Genomic DNA, 22757 nt, shown 5'->3' on the forward strand with positions numbered 1-22757 from the left:
ACAAAACTAAATGGGCCATGCTGCAGGGACAGATTCATTACCCAGAGGCTCCCCTCACTCTGGAATTGAATCCCAATTAGAGTTAGACATAGCCCCTAGCCAACCCTCTTCCAGCAAAATCCAGCCGCATGGATGGGAACTTGCAAATTCACCCCTGGGATATCCACAGTGTCCCTGCTTGACAGAGGCACAGCAAACTAGCCTTAAAGAGTGCCTTCTGTTACCTACTTTACAGAGGCACAGTAGGCTACTATACTGGGGAGGCGGACACCAAATACACTTTGCCTAGGCTTATGAATTCACTAGGGCAGACAGCCTATTATCGACCTCTGCACCTATGTTTATGTTCAGGATGCACAATATTTGTTGCTGATACTGTTTGCAGGTCTTTATTGCCGTAGCTTTCCCAGTTTCTATGAACAACTTGTGTATCTGCGTAACATGTTTGATCATGACAGGGTTCCAGTATATTAATATATGTGTATGTTGTCATTTAACTGTGTGCACAGGGCAGATGGCTGGATTGTGGGAGGTTCCTGGCTTAACACATACAACTGCCAGATATGTGTGGCTGACTGCTATACTCAGACATGGCCTAAGTGTGTGAGGATGCCCAGTTCATGCTTTCCATGGTTTGTTGCCTGACATATGTCTCATTTATCCAAGTGTGTGAGCATGCCCAGTGTGACCTTTCCATATGTTGTGATCTGAAGTCCACTACATTTGTGGTTGTGTGTGAACATGACCAATATTGACATTTATACTGTGTGTGTTGGAAGTCATGTTGTGTTCTTACTGCCAGACTCCTTTGTGTCATAACTCAACAGGGATTATGCTGTGCCTGCAGGGTTTCGACGGGATAGTTTGCAAAGACTTGTCAACATTCTTTCATACTGGCTGAACACCGCAATACTGTCATGGTGTGGTGGTTCAGTACTTTCATTATGGTGCACTGTATCATGGGTTTGAGTCCCATCACTGCTTTAAATGTTCATACTGAGCAGACCAGACTGGTTAAGGGCCAGTTGGGCAACTATGAGCATGTTGCATTTTGTTCAGCCATGGCCTACTTAAACCAGGCTTGTCCAACATTGCTGTGTATTCACCAACTTGGGTGGACATTGCCAAACATTACTCCACATTGACCACAGTTGTACTAGTTGGTGTGTGTGATTCTGTTCATAGGTTCATACTAGGCTATCTGCCCTAGGGCATTTATAATCCTAGCCAGAGTGTGTTTGGCTTTCAACACACATTTTAAGTGGAGTTTGTCATGACATTTTTCAAGGTTAGTATACTGTGCCTCTGTCTAACAGTGACATAGAAGTGATACCCAGGGTAAACCTACAATCTCCCATCCACTCATCAAGATTCCTCTTGAAGAGAGTCAATGAGGGACTCTGGCTAACCTGGAGTGGGAGTTTACTCAAGAGTGGAGGGAGCCTCTGGGTTATGAATCTGTCACTCCAGCATGTCCTATTTATTTCAGTCCTGAGGTTCAGGTCTCTTGAGCGCATAGCTTGATGGGATTCGGATTTTCTGAGGTGCAGCATGTCCATTGATTCCAGGTTGGACATGACTTTATACATCAGGCACAGATTGCCTCTGGGCAGGCGGTATGCCACTGAGTGGAGCTGCAGTTTCTTTAACCGGGCAGCAAATGGCATCTGTTTGAGCCCTTTGATCCTCCTGGTGAGGTACTTTTGTGGTCTTTCCAGCTGCTGCAGGTGTCTGATAAGGTACATCCCACAAGGGGCATTGTACTCAATTATGGGCCTGATGAGGGATGAGTACAGAGGCATGATGACCTCCACTGATCTAGATGTGAATACCTTCATGATTAGGTGGGCTATATGAAATGATTTTCTAAACACTTTGGCCACGTGGTTGTCGAATGAGAGATTGCTATCAACTTGGGTCCCCAGGTCCCTTATCACTTCTTCCATACTTAATGGGTTACCACCTATGTGGTAATTTGTGGGCACTTAGTTTTTGCCAAAGGGGATGACTATACACTTTTTTGCGTTTAGCCTGAGGACATGTCTCTGGCACCAGTTGTCTGTCTCTATGAGGTCCTTTTGTAGGATGCTTGTGTCAGCTGGAGGGTCGATTATGGCACCCAGTTTGCAGTCATCTGCAAACTTGTTCAGCCACAGTCCTTCTGTGTTGGCCTGTACTTCCGAGAAATATATACCAAACCAGGGAGGTCCTAGGACTGAGCCTTGTGGGATGCCACTTGTAGCTGGTTTGGGGTCTGACATGGCTCCAGCATTTCTGACCATGTGGGTTCTGTCCTTGAGCCAGTTTGCAACCCATCTAGTGACATAGGGGTTTATACTGAAGTTGGTGAGCTTATCTATAATGACCAAGTGGGATATTGTATGGAAGGCTTTTGCAAGGTCCAGGTAGGCTGTGTGGACCACCTTCCCCTCGTCAATGGGCTTGGTGACTGTTTCAAATGACTCAACCAGGTTTAAGAGGCAGGATCTGCCCTTAACTAAGCTAAACTGGGTAGGATCCAGTGTCTGTAGGTCCCCAATATCTTTATTTCTGAGGTCCATGATGATCCTTTCCATAGCTTTGCAGACCAAGCTAGTCAGGCTTCTGGGGCGATAGTTTGCAGTATCCATTAAGGCACCACCTTTGTGGAGAGGGACCACTGTTGCTGTACACTGCTCTTTGGGTACATATCCTGTGGTAAGGCTGAGATTGAACAGTGGTTTTATGTTTGTGTTCAATTCTTCTTGGGGTTCATGTTGGACACAGCCCAGGACACTGTCTGATCCCATTGATGCTGTGTGTTTTGCTTTGGAGAGGCTGGCTGTTACCTGAGTATCTGAGATGTCAGGGGGCCAGCACTCTGCTGGGATAGATATTTGCCCTTTTGGTGGGGAGGGGGGGAGAAGTTTGCACTGAACCTGTCAGCTCGGATGTTGGCAATGTCTGTGGATTTGGTGTATTGTTTGTCATTTTGGACTAATTCTGAGCATATCTGGGAATTCCCACCCAGGTTCCTACCATAACTAAAGAAAGCCTTGTGATTATCCTTAGTGTCCTGTACAATTTTTATCTCAAAGATGGCCTTAGACAATTTTATGTGTGGCCGTAGGTTTTTAATAATACTGATCAGAGATGCCTTCCCTTTTTGGGACTTTGCTCTATCATATAGTAGCTTCCTCCTTGTATTGTATGGTTTGTTTATGGCTGGGGTCCACCAGACAGGATGCCTGCCTTTGGAGGATTGGGTCTTGGTTTTATTTGGGATTGCATGATCCATGCATTCCTGCAGGTGTTCATAGAATGCGTTTATAAAGGGTTCTGAGGTCTGGGCCATATTTTCCACAGGCACAGGGGCTGTGAAGGATTCCACCTTGGTTTCAAGGAGTGTGACATTTGCTTTAATGAAAATTTTTCACTGTGGTTTTCTGGCCATGGGCTGGGGTCAGGATGTGCATATCCAGTGAGATTACTCTATGGTGTGATCTTACCAGTGAGGGATACAATTCTGGTCTTGGGCATAGAGTCCCCATGTTGGTGATGATCAGGTCCAGTATGTTTTCCCCTCTTGTGGGAGTGGTAGCAAGTTGTTCCATAGCATTTGAGTTTATAAATTCTCGGAACCTTTGGGCTAGCGTGTTGGAGCTAGGGTAATGCTCCCAGTCTATGTTTGGGTAGTTGAAGTCGCCCAGTATAATGGTGTTTGGGGAGACCTTCATATTTTCATGTGTTCTCCAGTCAGCCAAGTGGGATTCCTGGGTTTAGGAGGGTGGTCTGTAGCAGGCTATGAACTGGAAGGTGGTTTTACCCACTGTTAGTTGCACATGGATAGTCTCTGATGCTTCATGCTGTGCCACCAACCTGGGTGTGTGGGTATCTTTGACAAATATTGATACTCACCCTCCTTTTGTAGTTTGTTCCATGTTTTGTGGCTGTAAAGCATGGTATGAGGTGTAACCTGTTAGTGCTAGGGTACTCTTGGGAGCCTTGAACCAGGTTTCTGATACTGCACAGATATCAACATTCTCCATGCTGAGGAGAGTTTGGAGTGCGTGCATCTTGCGGTTTAGACTTTTGGCATTGAGTAGCATTACTTCTAGTTTCTTATCCCTTGTGATACCTATGGAGGTGGGTTTGTCTTTTGAGCCTTACATGAAAAAGGCACTATGGGGGTGACAAGAGCCTTTGGCAATATCCAAAAGGCCACAGGTGACAGGTGAAAGCCATCCCTAGCGAGGCATCATGTCTTGTCGAGCATGTCATCCCAGGCTGACAGGCATTGGATCATCTTTCACTGACACCAATACTTAAGCCAGTTGTTGTAATTGATCATCTTGTCTTCATATTGTGGCATCATGCTTTGTGAGGGTAGGATGATACTCAAGGTCATGAAGTTTGCATATACTACATGGTGGTAAATGCTGTTTAGCACTACCTTACATTGCTTAACACATGGCAATCATGCCTCAGGTAGTGCTGCTGGGCTGCCTATGTCGGATGCACATACTACACTCCCTGCACATGCTTGAAAGCAGGTTGTGTCAACTGAGGCATCCCTTTCACTATATGTGGGAGTCAGAGAGAGGTATCATTTCCAGGGTTCCTACTGAGCCAGTGTATGTGCTATGCGTTGCCTCTTTGCCAAGGCCAAGGCATACTGGGCACGCCTCCTTCTGCCTACTGGGGCAGGCTGAGGTTGTTCCTCCTCCGAGTCACGCTCTGCCTATGATGGCCTTGGCAATGTTGGGGGGCTGTTTGGCGCAGGCCTATGCTGGTCCTGCTGCAGCTGTTTTCGCAGAATCATATTATGTAGCATGGCACATACCATGACAATTTGGGTACATGTAGTTGGTGAGTATTGCAAGGCTCCACCATATGTGTCCAGGCACCGGAACCGTGACTTGAGCAACCCAAACACATGCTCAATTACATTTCGTGTTTGTGCATGTGCCTCATTATGGCATTCCTGTTCAGGTGTGTGTGCGTTTCTGATGGGTGTCATCAGCCACGGCTCCAGTGCATAGCCAGCATCCCCCATTAGGTGACCATGTGGGATGTCCCCATTGGCAAATGTCTGGTACAGCTGCATCAGATGCCAGATATGGGAATCATGGTAGCTTCCAGGGCAGCCAGCACACACATTCATTATTATGTCCTGGGCATCACACACAACCTGGCAGTTGATGGAGGGGAAGCCCTTGTGGTTAATGTAGGCCCTACCTCGCTCACCGGCTGGTGCTTTGATGTGTATATGCATGCAGTCTATTGCACCCACTACCTCAGGGTATTCTGCTATTTGCTGGAAGAGATGCATATTGCTGGCCAATACCTCAGGGAATTGGGGAAATATACATGATCACCGACATGTGCTGACATGGCATCCAGGAACTGGTGCAGTACCCTGGATGCTGATGCCTGTTATATCCCCATCATATCACCAGTTGGTCTCTGGAAGGTACCTGTTGCTAGTATTCATAGGCCAACACATACCTTGGTTTCCACTGGGATGGGTTCCCCTCTGTTGGTTCTGTGTGTGAGGTGTGGCCTGCACAGCTCAACAATTTGCTGCAGGAGGTCTCTGTCCACTCTATAGCGCTCCACTATCTCCAGCTCATGTAACCCCTGGTAGGTGACCCTGGGCCTGTACACTCTTCTCCGTCTCCTCACTGTGGGTTGTCCAGCAGCATTTGCATTGTCACCACCCTCAGCATGTTGCATATGCCGCCTAATAACAGCAATGGCAGCCCCAAGCATTTTTTGTTCAGAGTGAAGCTTTTTCAGTTTTCACTTCTAGTAGCTTACTCCAGTGTTGCAGTGTCTCTTGAGAGAAACAAACTGCACTGTTGTTTGCAGAGTTTTAAGTGCTGGGCTGGGCTAGTGTTCTGCCTGTGTAATTGCCTGATTCCGATTGTTTGCACCTGCTAGCTCTACTATTATTCCCTGGTAGCTTCCTACTATTTGTTGTGCTTCCTTTTTCCTTTCTGTTTCCTCAGGGGGGAGTAACGCGCATACAAGCGCAAACACGCTCACAGCAGCTCACACACGTGCACACATGCTTAGACGGACTAATACTTGCTTATTTGGGTTAAAACGCTCGCACACCAGCGCAAACATGCTTACAGGTCTGTAAACAGCCTTATACATGCTTACTCCGGCTTAAACGCATGCACTCACGCTTCCACGCGCGCACTCTGTCTTACTCGAGTTTACAGGCACGCACACGCGTGCATACCCACTCAGCAAGAAACTTTGGTGTTATCCACAGTATACACCTTCCATTTCTTGGCTTTCTCTGGCCTATCTGTTGACAAACCTCTTTCCATGATGTATAACTGACAGCTAACACATGCCACTCTGCTCCAATGAGCTTCACTGCTTTTATACATACCCCCCTTGTGATGTCACCTATCTCCTACTCTGTTACTCCCTATATCCTACTCCTACACTCCATTGACTGGGCTCATTTGCTATGTAAAAGTGCGATTCACTATCCTAACACTCATTTACATAGGATTGCCTACTAATGCTTGGTTACATGTCTTAGACTGGGCTTCTCCCCTTAGCAACCCCTACTCGGTGGCCATGTTGTCTTTAGCCTGCTATTCCCTTACATCGTAATTTAACAATTTTCACAAGTTCCACGTTTGTGGCTTTTATTTTCTTATTTTATGGTTTTTATAGCGCACCCAGTTTGCGCGGCGCTGCGCTACGCTTAAACATCGGAAATCGCCGGGGAAAAAAAGTATTTTTATTTTAATTTTGCATCTGGGAACATTTCCAATGGCCGTATATTTTGCCATTGGCATGCTTCCTCAACCATATGCAACCTTTATTTGGAGCTGGCAAGGCTCCATTGTGCTATTTGCAGAACGGTACTCAGTTGTCAACTGAGTACATTTCTGCAACTAACACGGCTCCTACTTGGACAGGTTTGTGCTTCCTGGGTCGCTCATTTACCTCATTTGCATGCCTTTCGGCTGCAAGTGAGGTAATTTGCATATCCCAGCCCTGTCCGTGTAGGAGACATTTTAGGAGCTCTCTTACATGCCCCTACAGGCTGTTCCTGGATCGCTCGTCGGACATGATGGCTGCATGGAGTCTTACTCTACTTGTACACTCCATGCAAGCCATCGTGAATCTGGCCCTTAGACTTATCCAAATAAAACCTGAGTTGTCTATGCACATCCAAAGTACACAGCACCCTCTCACTGGCAAATTGAGGAGAGGGGGAAAAGTAGGCAAATTAATAGACTGATTAAGTGACAACTCATTAGCCACATTGGGCATAAAAGAAGGATTTGTACACAAGAACACCCTGTCCTTATGAAACACCAAAAAAGGAGGACAAGCCATAAGGACTTGAAGCTCAGACACCTGTCTGGCAGAAGTAATGGCAAACAAAAGAACAGTCTTCCAAGAGCAATGTTGCAAGGAAGCTGAAGCATCAGGCTCAAAAGGAGACTGAGTCAACTTCTCTAAAACAAAATTAAGATCCCAGGGAGGAGGAACAGGCTTCCTAAGAGACGTAATATGAAAGACACCTTGAAAGAGCTGTTTAATTTCAAGTTTAGAAGCTAAAGGAGGAGGTAAAGGCAGACAAGCAGAGACAGATGATAAGTGGGCCTTAACAGAAGAATAGGCCAAACCAGCATTGAGCAATTCACAAAAATAAGAAAGAACCAAATAACCAAAGGAACATCCACAGTAAGTAGATCCAGGTTAAGAGAAAGTCACCAAACAGAAAACCTCTTCTATTTGGATAAGAAGGATTTTCTAGTATTTGGTTTCCAGGCCTCCTGCAGGACTCTAACCACATCCTCAGTAAAAAGGTGTTTATGTGGAATCAAAATCCTGTCACCCACAGTGTCAGTTGAAAGTGGACAGGTAGGGATGGATGAGCAATCGCTTGTCTAGTATAATTAGGTCCACCCTGTGAGGTAACTTGTGATGATTGCCCTTGGTTAAATACACAAAAAGAGAGAATCAATGCTCTCTCGGCCAAAAGAGAGTCACCAACAAGATTTTGTGAACATCCTGTTGAATTTTGAAGAGGACTTTAGGAATGAGAGGAAGGTGTGGGAATATATAAAGAAACATCACCTTCCAAGAAAAACAAGAGGACATCCACCTTCCACACCAGAGGACTTGTGACTCTGGCAGAAAATAGAGGAAGATTTCTGTTCAGAGGGGAGGTAAAGAGATCTATTTGAGGAGTACCCCACTGCTGGACAATGTCCAGAAACACATCCTTGTGAAGCATCCATTCATGGAACTGAGTTATCGACCTGCTCAGAGTGTCTGCTGCAGTGTTTTAACCTGAGGGAATGTAAACTGCCTGAAGAGGCACTTTCTTACTGGACAGCAAGATCCCATACCAGGACAGCCAATCAGCAAAAAAGTAAGATCTTGCCCCCCACCCCCCATTTGTTTATATACCACATCACTGTGGTATTGTCTGTAAATACCTTGAGAGTCCCTGGGGAGAAAAGAGGATGAAAAGCCTGAAGAGCCAACAGAAGTGGCTTCATTGATGTGCTCCTTCCTTTGAAGAGGCGACCACATCCCCTGTACCTTTAGAAGCCAAAAGCTGCTCCCCATCCTACGTCTGAAGCATCTGTCAACAGTTGCTGAGAGGGAAGAGGGGGATGAAAAGGGAGCCCTGGATTTAGAGACAACTGCTGGATACACCAGTGAAGTGTCTTCTTGAGACAAGGAAGAAGAGGAACTACAAAGTCTAGAGGATGTGCAAGTTGAAGCCAATCTGTCTACAAGAACCACTGAAACTTTCTCTTACGGAGATTGACCATTGTTAGCATAGGGATGGTGGATGCTATGAATCCCAGACTTCTTAGAAACACCCTGGGTATAATGGAGGCCAGACAAAGAAGGGTTTGATCAAAGGGAATGAGAGCTAAGGCCTTGGCAGGAGGCAGGGATGCTAGCATAGGCATCATCTGAATCCTTCAAACTAGAAAAACATGATCCTGAGTAGGAATCAGGGAAGACGTTTTGAAGTTTATTGTGAACCCCAGGCTCTGAAGAAGGGAAATGGCAAAATGAAGATTTTGTAACAGCAACTCTGGAGAAGATGCCTGAATCAGCAGGTTGTCTAAGTAAGGAAATACCTGGATCCCGTGAAGCCTGCAAAAAGCAATCATAGTAGCGAGGCATTTGGTGAATACCCTTGGGACAGTAGAAAGGGCAAAGCAGAGAAATGAAAATTCCAGGAAGCAACAGAGAAATGCAAACCCTTCCTGAAAAGGGGATGGATTGGAATGTGGAGATAAGCATTTTTGAGATCCTCAGATACCATATAAGCCTGAGGAAGCAAAAGAGGAAACAGAGTCTGAAGGGACAACATTCAAACAGCAGGTAGCTTCAGAAAGGTGTTGATATGAGAGATGTCTAGAATTGGTCTCCAACTACACACTTTTCTGGGAACTAGAAACATTCTGGAGTATGGAAGGATAAAAATGCCTATCCAAGAGGGCTCAAATTAAAATGTATCAGTTGGAACATCAACCTCAGCTAAAAGTCTGGAATTGGAGTGAGGGGTTGACAGCAGCTAACCAGTCCTGGGGGTGGGAGACTACATAGACTTATTGCAATAGAGCATTATTAGCCTGTTGATTTATGCACTGCAAGCAGTGTGCCACTTGGGCAAGAGGTTGCTCATGTGTGGAAGCATGCATGCACCTACCAGTGGTGTAATTATGGAACTCACAAGGTAGGAGGTGGAGCTAGGGCACACTGTCAGACAGCATTATGCTCTACAAGTGTCCTACAGCTCCTTACTACCCATGGATATAAGTCAGGTTGTGGCTGCAGTAGGCTAAGTCAGGTCCAGTAGATCCAGTTAAAGAGGAAATGAGCAGGTGGCAACTTATGGTCAGCTGCAGGTAGGAGGGGAGGCGAAATCTGGGATTCTAATGTTTCCTAAATCACAGTTCCAGACTACTGGGGCAATTTTGGTGAAGAGACATTCTGTGAAACTGAGGACAAAAGAAAGTCTTTCAGGCATGCATACCTGGACCACTGAACTTAAGATGGATTCCTCCTCCCTAGTAGTTACACCCTACAACAAACCTATCCCACAATTTAACAACGCTGAACTTCTCCTTACTCTATTACAGATCAATAATCACAAGCACATATATATAGCTTCCCTCTATATCCCACCAGGGGATAATATCTCTACACTTGAACTTATACTCTGTTGGCTTTCCAGCAACATTAGTAACGAAACCATAATCCTTGGTGATGTAAACATTAACTGGGCCCTTATCCAGGCTCCTGCAAACACCACCAATATCAACCTCTACAATTTCTCTCAACTAGTCAACTTACCCACTCACCCTGCCAAAACCCCTCAAATGGGAGCATACTGGACTGGATTCTAGTCTCTCATCCCCACTATTTCACCAACAGCGGCATCCTTCCCGACCCTCTAGGTGATCACCTACCCACTTTTACACACCGACTTCCCACTATCCTTCAACGGACCCACAACATCATTACTATCCGTGACCGAAAAAAGTTCAACCCAACAACCTTTTCAAACTCTCTAAAAGCAGTAAATTGGACCTGTCTGAAAACACTACCTCTAGACAATGCTGTCTCATATTTTAACTCAACATTCTTAAAAATACTTGATTCTCAAGCTCCCCTACGGACTAAGAGAATAAAAACTAACACAGCCCCTTGGCTATCTAAAACCACTCTTTCTACCATGAGACAAAGAGACAAAGCATGGGCACGATTTCAAAAACATAAGGCAACCCCACTCCTTAACGAATATAAAAAGCTCCGAAATAAAGTTAAGAAACACATCTCCTCTGATAGACAAAATTACTACTCTACTCTCCAAAACCAAAACAAAAACAACCCTCAAAAATTCTGGAAAGGAATCTCCACTCTCCTCCACCCCAGTAAACCAGATACTCCAAACCCAGATCCTAATGCTCCAGAACTAGATTTAGCTACCCAATTCAATTCCTTCTTTATTGACTCTATTTCCAAACTAACCTCCTCTTTCTCTATTTCCTCCACTACATCTAACACCCCTACACCAACCCCCAGTATCTCTTCATCCACACCCTACTCTACTCCCACTAATCCCACTATACCCCTTTCTGCACAAATTCCATCCTTACCTATACCACCCCCACATTCAACACCCTATAACTGCACTCTTTTCACTTTAAATCCCATACCTACTGCTACCATTAAGAAACTCCTTCAGAAATTGAAACCATGTACCAATGCTCCTGATAATATCCCTTCTTACTTTCTTAGCATCGCTGCAGAAAGTCTTGCCTATCCCATCAGCATCTTAATTAACCGCTCCCTTCAAGAAGGCTCAGTTCCCCAAATTTGGAAACAAGCATATATCATACCACTACACAAAGGTGGTAACAATAACAGCATTACCAATTTCCGTCCCATAGCCATCCTGTCCCCCATTGCAAAATCCTTGAAAATGTGTACAACTCCAACTCCTCCCTCATCTCCTTGACAATAATCTTATCACCCCCACACAACACGGTTTCAGACCTAATCACAGCACCATGACTGCCCTTCTCTCCTTCCTTGAAACGATCAATAAAGCCCGTGACTCAGGACAAATCGTTTCTACCATACTCCTTGATCTTTCTAAAGCTTTCGATACTATCTCTCATACCCTGCTCTTAACTAAACTCTCCAAACTCTACCTATCCTCCTCCTCTTTGAACTGGTTCTCTAGCTATCTTTCCAACAGAAATCAAGCTGTAAAGTGGAAGAAAGCAACCTCCTCCTTTCTAACCACCCCTACCGGAGTTCCACAAGGCTCTATACTGGGTCCTCTACTCTTCAATATCTTTATTAATGACTTCCACAAAGCTATCCCTTTCTCCAGCATCATCCAATATGCTGATGATTCTACTATCATCTGCTCTGCCTCTTCCATCCCCACTCTACAAAAACTTACTCAAGATGCCTTTTCTTCCACAGAGCAATGGATGCTTAGCAATCATCTAGCTCTTAATGCCACCAAAACCAAATTAATGTTATTTACCCCTTCCAAACTCATTCCCCCCAACATGAACTCATTCTTAATTACCAGTCAAAATAACTTACCTCTCGAAATAGTATCAGATACCAAACTACTCGGAGTTCAAATCGACAACCAACTAAAATTCAATTCCCACTTACAAAAAAACATCAAAAAAACACATCAAAAAATTGGCATGCTGTATAGACAAAAGGACTACCTTACATCCACCACTAGAACCACTCTAGCTACTTCCTTTCTCAGCCGCGCCCTTCTATATGGTGCCCCACTACTTACTAATCTTCAGTCCTCATTAAAAACACACCTCACTTCATGCTATAATAAAATTGCTAAATTCGCCACCGCTCAAAGGTCTTCCACTCACCATTGTCTCTCCCTCCATAAACTAAAATGGTTAGAACTTCCCATCTATCTTACTTATACTCAACTAACTTTAGCCCATAAGCTAATCCTAAACCCCTCCAAGTGTCCCTCCCTTGCTCCTGCCCTTAAAATGCACCTACCAAACAGAGTGCTAAGGTCTAATAACCAAAATTTACTAGAAGTGCACAAACCGACTCGTCCCCCAGGCAAGAACCTGCTTTCCTTCAGCCTCGCTCGCCTCTGGAACTCTCTACCACCTAACATCCACATTACCTCTAACCACTCTACCTTCAAAAAGTCACTTTTCTCACATCTAGCTTCTAAATGGGAATGCTCTTGCTCTCACCCCTCATAACCAACTCTACTAAATGCCCTTTAATAACATAATCTACCTTATTCACCTACTATGTGTGTTCTTTAAACTGCATTTATGTGTTTGTATTCGGTTCCTTCAATTGATTGTACCAATGCTTGTACTGTTTAAAATATGCTATCATTATGTTTTGCTAGTTCATTGTATCTAGAAATTACTATCAAATGTTAATGTATATCTATTTTCTGTTCTGGAGCAAATGTTAATGTATTTCTATTTTCTGTTTTGGAGCTTTTCTCCCCAGGACTCCATTGAAAACGGGTTCTTCAAGGCCCAATGGACTATCCTGGCAAACCAACTGCAATAAATAAATAAATAAATAAATAAGTGGCAAGAGGGAGAAGAGACTGCTGGCAGCTGGATTCCAGTCATCACAGAAAACTGAAGTTAAGTGTAGAGAAAGGATACGTGATCCTATCTGCAAGGAAGCATATTTTAAACCAGGTGTGTGTAACTTGTTTTACAATGATGTAAAATTAATGTGATGATGTGTTTAGAAATTGTGTGTATGTTTACCATGGTCATTTACACTGTGTTATAAAAATGTTACAAGTTTTAATCTATAGCACATCACCCTGACAAGTTCAATATGAATGTAATGAGAATGGATAGATCTGTTTTATTTCAGAAGGAGCACACTAGGAAGTGGAATGTCTGTCTGAGCTAGTCATATCCTTTACATTTAGAAAATCATATATTTATGTGTTGTGTATTGTACAGAACATAGACTGTAAGACTATGGATTACTTTTTCCATCTATAAGAATTTTGTACAAAGGATTAACATGAAAATTGAGCCCATGGTGTATTTTTTCCTTTGTCGTTGTTGTTAATAAAGGGCTACCAAGTCTAATGTGAATGATCCTAGTGAACATTTCTAAGTACAGGGGAAGGATACAGATATTCAGTTATGATCACCTTATTGCAGCCAATCAGGTCAAGATGCCTTTGAAAGTGAATTGTAGCACATGCAAAAATATTCACCCAGGTTCAAGGAGAAACATGCAAATTCCATGGTCAAGACTGACCAGCCAGTCTCTGTAAATCGTGATGCAGTCCAAAGGAAACACAAATAAAACACTTGATAATTTCTGAGGGAAAAATATTTCTAATTACAGACATGGTATAAAAAATTGTCTGTTATGGATGCTATTTAAACTACAAACCTCAGCACTTTTATTATGATGAATACATGCCTGGGTGGATGACTATACTCCAAAACCAGCCATCCTGAAAGGGCTATTTACTTTAGTTGGTATAACCTGTGTTTTTTTCTTTTACCACTATTTTACTAGTTACTTCACCTGATGTCTACCCTGCCATCTGTCCGCATACAGTGCAGTAGATTGTGTGCATGTACTCACATTTGTGAAACAGCAGGTTTTCTAGGAACCAATGCACACCAAAATCTACATCCATATCTGTAACTGACTTTTAATGCCTTTTGTGAAATCTGACCAGAAGTATATAGAAACAAAACTGAAATGTCTACTACAGATGGTGCAGAGATTGTGTATGTCCCCCTGCTGTTATTGATTCTGTCTTTCCTAAATCAAGAAATTATCATTTTTTGATCATACAATCTTAAATTTGATTTTTTTCGCAAAATATGACTTGTAATTATGGAAAATACCATTAATGTATTGATATCTGTAAAATAACTATATCCTGACAGACTGGTACTTCATACAGCAATTTCTAATTAGGCATTTTCATATATGATTGTGACAAAATATCATCACTTGTTTCCTACCTCTTGCATTTCTGTGTGATAGACATATAACCTTTTGTATATGCTAGGTATGCAACTTTTTACATAGCGGTAGATGTTTTGTTATACTTACTGTTTTTAGTATGTTTTTCATCCAATGATTATTTTTACCTTTCTTAACAATTTATTATTCCAGGTCATGTCTGACAAAAGTCATTAATTGGATCAGTTGATTTTCCTTGATAATCAAAAACAAGCAACAAAATAGAATCCACGACAAACGTAGGGGCTGTTGTACTATATAGTCTAGACAATGGAAGCTGAACACTTTCAACGTTAAATAGAAAATAGAATCCACGACAAACGTAGGTGCTGTTGTACTATATAGTCTAGACAATGCAAGCTGAGCACTTTCAACGTTAAATAGAAAATAAAGTCCACGACAAACGTAGGGGCTGTTGTACTATATAGTCTAGACAATGCAAGCTGAGCACTTTCAACATTAAATAGAAAATAAAATCCACAACAAACGTAGGGGCTGTTGTACTATATAGTCTAGACAATGCAAGCTGAGCACTTTCAACATTAAATAGAAAATAAAATCCACGACAAACGTAGGTGCTGTTGTACTATATAGTCTAGACAATGCAAGCTGAGCACTTTCAACATTAAGTAGTGGCATTAATAACAAAAGCAGCATCCCAAAGTTCTATTTATACATTCTTGGAAAACTGGGAACAAAAGAGTTCTAAATGCCAGTGCTGGGCTGAACCCAACTACTATTTTCTGCAGTATAAACTAGCTGAATAGAACATGCAAAGCATACTTGAATCAATCTATTATGTGTTACCATTACATTAGTATTCAAATAAATATTACCTAAAAAAGGGAAATGTTTATTTTCCTTAATGTGTAAAATGAACCCACAATCAGGCCATCTATACCACTGAAGACATAAAAATAATTCACAGACTATTTAGCAGTGAAACAAGTAAAAACCACTCCATAGATAAGTGAGATGAATACAAGCTGTATTTTGATGACTGCTGGACTTTACTTATACTGCTTTTATATAAGAAGCAAAGGACATTTCACTTACTGAATACAATGACTCATGTGTAAAATTTCCACTAAGCATGCAACAGTGTGTGTTACTGTAGCCATCCAATTTCTAGATAAATGTTTTTATTATATTAGGGTATTAAAATGTAATTCAATAGCAGCTAATGCATAAATAGGTAGGGGGGAACAGTATATTAAATAAATAGTGCAAAGGACATTAAAGCAAGTTATTAAGCTTCTGTTCAGGCTTTTATGACATAGTGGAATTAATCTGTAATTGGATTAGAAAAAAACATCATCAAAGATGTGCAATAAATAGGGTCTTTGTGTTACAAAACGGAAACCAAAATATTAAATAAGTGCAGCTCAAGAAAGTTCTTACACTTTCATGAAGCTATTTCATCTTTTAAACTCATGAAATACTTTTCTTGCATTTTAACACAGAATTATAAAAGTTAATTTAGTAGATTCACAATAAATTATATTTAGTATAATGTATAATATAAAAGCAGAAGAGAAGATAGCTTCAGATAGCATAGCATGAGAATGAATATACATGGTATGAATATTTTAGACAGCTGACTGATATAGGCTATGATTTTAAGTTCAGAATTAAAGTTTATTAGTTTTAAAATTCTATGAAACATTGTAACAGACAGGACTGATGTATGATAAATAAACAACACAAAAACAGACACAACACTAAATTAAAGAACTTGCTTGAATGACAAAATTAACACCAAAAATCTCACCCAAGGTTCAAGTACATCATCCAGAAAAGGTGATAAATCGGAAGGTAAAAGATGACTGTTCAAGTAACAAAACCAAGAAATACAATAAATTGCACAGAGATGGAGCTAAATTAGTGGACTCTAAAACACAGCAATTTTACATGATGGCCAAATCAAACAGAAAGAAAATCTTGCTGACAATACCAACTAGTAGCATTTTAAGAAAATGAAATGCTAGTATTTTATAAAATTCCATCCATTATCTACTTCTGCACTAATGAAGAGGTCTGACAGCCATCAAAGGACCAGGTAGTGCAGTGACAGAGAGAGCAGACTGGTGTACACCTGTGCCTCGAGGAACACACTGAGCAGGTGGGGATGGTTATATTTTCATTAGACAGACAGAGATGGTGCTTGCTCTTTGCCAAATAACCATAGCATATCATCTGTGGGGAATTGTATCCCCACTTAAATAAAGTTATGCCAGTTATATCTGGGGCACACCAGTCCCATGTTGGTAATGCCTTATCTGTGCCCTACATTACCTCCACCTATATTCTATATAAATCCTTGAGCTATATATTCATCCAGGTGAGGAACATGATATGATTCCAAGCAACAGTGACCACACCATGTGGTACTGGGCACCTTTCGTGGTACTGTGCAACTCCACAGATCCCTGAGTGCTACCATACACATTCACATTGTAATAAAGCCACCAGCAGTGACCACACCATGTGGTACTGGGCACCTTCTGTGGCACTGCACAATGTCACAGATTCCTGAGTGCTATCATGCACATTCATAGCTTAATAAAGTCACCACGACTCAGATACATAAAATGAAATGAAAGTGATGCCATTCATTCAACTAGCAGGTAGTTACAACACTTAATATATATATATATATATATATATATATATATCTATAGATAGATGTGTGTGTGTGTGTGCGTGCGAGTGTGCGCGTGTGTGCGTGTGTATATATATATATATATATATATATATATATATATATATATATATATATATGCCTGCTATCATGGTAGCATGCATAATGTGCACATATATACAGCATGTGTATGAACTGCATCAGAGGTCTACAAATGGATCAACAACAAACAACACTCATCAAAACTTCTCAGTCAATGGACTATGAAATAAAAAGAAGAAAGAAGAAGAAAAAAGCTATTGAAGAAACAGACAAGCAGACGATATGTTTTCATGCCTACCAATATTTCTTATGGAATACAAGCAACCAAAAACCCTGTTCACAGTCAGCTACTTAATAAAGGTGGAATTTTACTTTTGGTGGTGGTTTTGTTTTTGGATATTTCATGCTATTTAACCTTTACAAGGTTGACCAATATATGCAACCATGTGTATGTATGAACGGGTCTACTTCTATTTTATCAGAAGGCCAAAATACCAACGACCACAACGCCAAGAAAAAAATCATGAAACATGGAATCATGAATCAGGTAAGTATGCACAGGCAAGTGAATACTTACCCAAAATAACAATAACTAACAACGCACCACCTAAAACCCACCTAGGTGGGGAGCTATGCCCCTACACCCCCCGATGTAGGGGCTTCACCCACCACACACCCCTAACTATATATACCAACTCCGGGATCACACTACAGTGGAGAAATGGCATAATCACCCCATTGGACAAGTATTCACTTGCCCTGTGCATACTTAGCTGATTCGTGATTCCGTGTTTCATGATTTTCATCTTGGCATTGTGGTCTTCGGTATTTTGGCCTTTCAGTAAATAGAAGTAGATCTGTATGAACATATACATATACATATATATTTGTCTATGTATATATATATATATATATATATATATATATATAGATATATATATATATATATATATATATATATATATATATAATATGTATGTAAAATATATATGTAAACGACTTAGAATTTTAATTGATATAATTGACCTATAATAAAGGGTCAGCAGACTCTTGCCTATAACACAGGTAATAGGGCTCTCAGCAGAGTTGTTGGTGTAAATGGGCTGGTTCTCATCTAACAGAGAACTAATTGATCACTTGGGCAGGGAGCCTGAGGACAAAGAGTAATGATCTTACCCGTATGAAGGAAACTGTAAATGAAGAATGTGTAATGCATATATTTTAATTATAATATTTTTATTATATTTTATTATTTTTATTTTTTTTAACTTTTAGTGAGCTTATAGATCTGTTCTTTGTGTGAAGTGATACATCTTTAGTATTTTTGGTAGAAAAATTAGATCTTTCAACATCTTTCTTTAAATCATGCTTTTTAAAAAAATGCTAAGCTGTCTAGTAAAGAGGCAATCTGTTTAGATGTTGAGTTATTTAAGAATGCCAATGCTAATAACTTTGGTGATATTTGCACCATAAATCAGTTAACTGCAGTTATTATTTACATAGTACAAGAATGCACCTTTGATATATTTACAAAAACTTGTGAAATCTTGATATCTGAGAACTTTTTTTTTTACTAAGAATGACAGGATATTCTACTGAGGTGATACAGATTTGTAATACATTGTTACAGAGCGGCTAATGGGAAGGTTAAACTGATACATTAAGTCAATAAGTTATGGCTAATAGAGGTGGTAGGGAAAAGAATGACGGAGGACCTATTTTTTGGCGATATTTATTTGGATGATACAGTTTCAGTCATAGTTCTAGATGTTTGGTATACCATTCATTTTACTGTTTGTTTATGTCTGATTACTGGGCAATAAATAATAATTATCAGGTGTACTTTTCATTTATTACTTCTTAGTTTGGAAAGGAGTCCAGTGTTATTAATAATAACTGTTGAATTCTATTGGCTCCCGTGGAGATTAAAAGAATGGTAGGCGATAGAACAAGGTTTGTGTAGAAGTACGGCTTGATTCTTAAACAGCAAATATCAGTATGATTGACAGATCATATTCAGCAAGAGTAGACACAGTTCAATGCATGGATTGTACTGCATGCATTCACAAAGGGAAAAAGGAGTTTTGAAAATCCCTTTTAAAAACTTCCATTATTTTATCAGATATGTTGACAGTAACACAGGATAGACCATTTATATTGCTGTTTTTGAATTATGCACTTCATTTTATGGTGGCATAATCATTAAACAGTTTAAAGACAGAATAATAATAGAACACATTTTTGAAATGAGAAAAGGTTGCAAATGTAATGCTTTAAGCCACAAAAATTAAGGGCACAAGATGTAAGTTTTTTCTTGTCATTACTGATGTTAATAATAATAATATAAGGAAAGATTAAATAATTCATTTAACAAAAAAAGAATATAATTGGGTTGTCAGTTTAAATGAAAATACCAAGTAGTTAGTTAATCAGTCATCTATAGCAATGCTATTTCTAACTCTATATCTAGCTGTTTATACTGTTAATCTTATGAAGCATTAGTAGACATGAACGTTTGTTTATTTGACATTTGGTTATTTCTTTTGTTGGTATAATTTTAGATTTTTGTTATGCTCCAAATAGTCACCTAGTGAGTATCTATGCAACCATTTTTCAAACAACATCCGTGGTGGTGGTGCTGTGGTAGCATTGTCGCCTCCCAGCAAGACATTGAAGGTTGTGCGTTAGGGTCGGCAACTCAGCATGTAAAAATCAATTGCCAATCATTAGCGGACCGGAGTTCCGCTGTGGCGACCCCTAACCGGGAAAAGCCGAAAGACACAACAACAACTAAAAACACAAACACAGCAATTGTTTTTTTAAATACTAATAAATGATGTAACAAACTCTAATTTACAACTGTAGGTGAAAAACTACTTAGAATGCATAGTTCTCATGGCAACTATCCAACCACGAATCTCTCTCACACAAATGCACAAGCAAAGAAACAAAGTAATGATGCACACTTTCAGAAAAGTGTGCTAATCAAACACATATTTGAAGTTCAGAAATATGCATTCAGGTGCCTGGACACTTCATGTGGTGTGCCCCAGTAAAAACCTGAAAACATTTGTCAGACAGTCATTGTGTGAGCTGTACCACACAATATGACAACAAAAAAGTCACTATTCACTCTGTGGGATTCTGCAGGGTACCACCAGAAACTCAGGCATGAGAAGTAGAGTCTCAGCAGGAGAAAGTTGAAGATATTGTAGACAACACCACAGAGAGTCATCAGCCTCATTTTGGAGGTGGGCTGCTCAAGTGCATCCATGCACAGGCAACATTACAACAATGGGTAGAAAACTATACACTGGGACATGTGGCCAGTGTAGCTTTGGTTTATTTGTTGGTCTTTGTTAACTGGAAAATGTTGCCAGTGTACATTTGGTTTGTTTGTTGGTTTTTCTTAACTGGGACATGTTGCCAGTGTACCTTTGGTTTATTTTTTTGTCTTTGTTAACTGGGACATGTTGACAGTGTACCTTAGGTTTGTTTGTTGGCCTTTGTTAACTGAGGCAGTTGACTCATCACAATAGACATATTTCCTAGCAACAGAATATGCATTTACATTGCATATAAGATATACTTAAGTAATAAAAATGAGAAATATATATTGGTCTAGACATATAAAGTAAGGTAACAAAAAATAATATTAAAAACATACAACTTAGATCTATTTGTGACAGAGATAAATTCAATTGTAGATACTTGTTAGTTACAAGACATATATGTGATTGTCATAATGTAAATCAGGGTATCATTTTAATATAGTGGACATGAAGAAGGAGAAAAACACAAGATAATATGGAGGTGTGCAGGCTAGAAGCGATGACCAGAGGTATAAGATGTACAATATTTACAGCCTTCACAGGAGCTGGTAGTGCACCTGGAACAAGAAGTTAGCCAGATAAGTGGGCATCAACAGCCAACCAAAACTGTGATGGAGTAATTGGTTACAGGGTAATCCTGGAAGCAGATGCAGAATGCTCTGTCAGTGATATGGTTTGGTAGAAATTGTCTAAATTCCTCCTTAGCGAGACTAGAATGGATGTTCTCTGCTATATGTCAATTTGGGTAAGGGGGTGGGTGGCCTCTGTAACTAAATGTAACTCATTTTGAAATGACTACATAACTGATTTCCTATGAAACTCTGTATTTCCTCTGTACTTATCTGTATCTTATTTTTGAAGTCACTTGTAAGTGACAGAATCTGAAGCTGATGACTACTTAGGAACTTGTGGATCTTGTTTGCTTCAATTTGTTCTTATGAAACTCTGGATTTTGCTTTTTTAACTGTTTGATATTTTTGAAATGTATTTAATTTAGTTGTTATTGTGATCGTGGAGCTTTTTCCCTGGACCTCCAGTAAAAATGGGCTCATTCCGGCCCAGTGGACTTTCCCGGTAAACAAACATCAATTAATAAATAGAAAAGAAAAGAAATGTTTAGCAGCAGGTGCCCAGCAGTTTGTGGTCATGAATACAAAGTGTATGTTTAGTGTCTCTTAGTATGTTAGAGACTCTACGTAGGATAAAAACATTTTCAAAGGAGGAGTTCAGATCATAAGCACCAAATGATGTGTATACAGCACAGAAGCCATCTGTTAGCAGTCGTGTTTTTGAGTATGATACAAAGGTAATATTTTTACAATCAGCTTTCAGTACATTGGTGTACTTCATTGATATACTATTACCAAGAAGCATAGCTCAAAAATGCTTAAACATATAAGAAGAATGTTTTCTGAAGGATGGCAAGTCTCCAGCACCCCACCTTGTATAAGGCTTAGCAACCCACCCCCTTACCCAAATTTACATATAGCCATTCTACAGTCATCCAGCAGTGAGAAAAAATGAAGAATTCCACTACAGTGCATGGTTGGCTCACACGGTATAAGTGTATAAGTTTTTACAAAAGGTAATTAAAAGAAATCAGCTAACCTACCCTCATCATATTGTAAGTATACCATGAGAAGGTGAAATTAAAATGAATTTGTAAATACTGTTTCTCAGAACTTGTAGATCAGGCAAATTTGATTTTAACCAATGAGTTAAGAGAAGGAGTGCACATGACTGCAGTAGTATGAGTACACCTTTACTTACTGTAATATATGCCCCAGGTGTGAGAATTCCAGAAGTCTAGCATTGTGTATTGATTGTGTATTGATTGTTTTATTGATTTTATTTGTAGGGAGTAAATGTGTTGAGTAATAGAGAAAGAAGGGTCAAGTGGTACCTAGGCATTTATGGTATTTAATGGGGTTAACTGCAAAGTTTTTAATCTCTTGGGAAAAGGTAGGCTTGGGCAGGATTTTAACACATGAAGAATTTTCAAAGATCATGCATATTGTATGTATCAGATTTGAATATTACTATATTATGCTCATGCATTAGGATGTTTTGTGTTTTTAACAGAATATACAAGTTGTTTATGAAAGGTAAGAAGAATATGGGATTCAAGATGCAGCCTTATGGTACTTTGAATGAGAGGTTATGAATGGTAGAGAAGGAGTTGTCAAATATCATTTCAGCATATC

Source organism: Protopterus annectens, chromosome 14.part0, assembly GCF_019279795.1.
Source record: "Protopterus annectens isolate FY-2018-M chromosome 14.part0, PAN1.0, whole genome shotgun sequence".
Taxonomy (NCBI): domain Eukaryota; kingdom Metazoa; phylum Chordata; order Ceratodontiformes; family Protopteridae; genus Protopterus; species Protopterus annectens.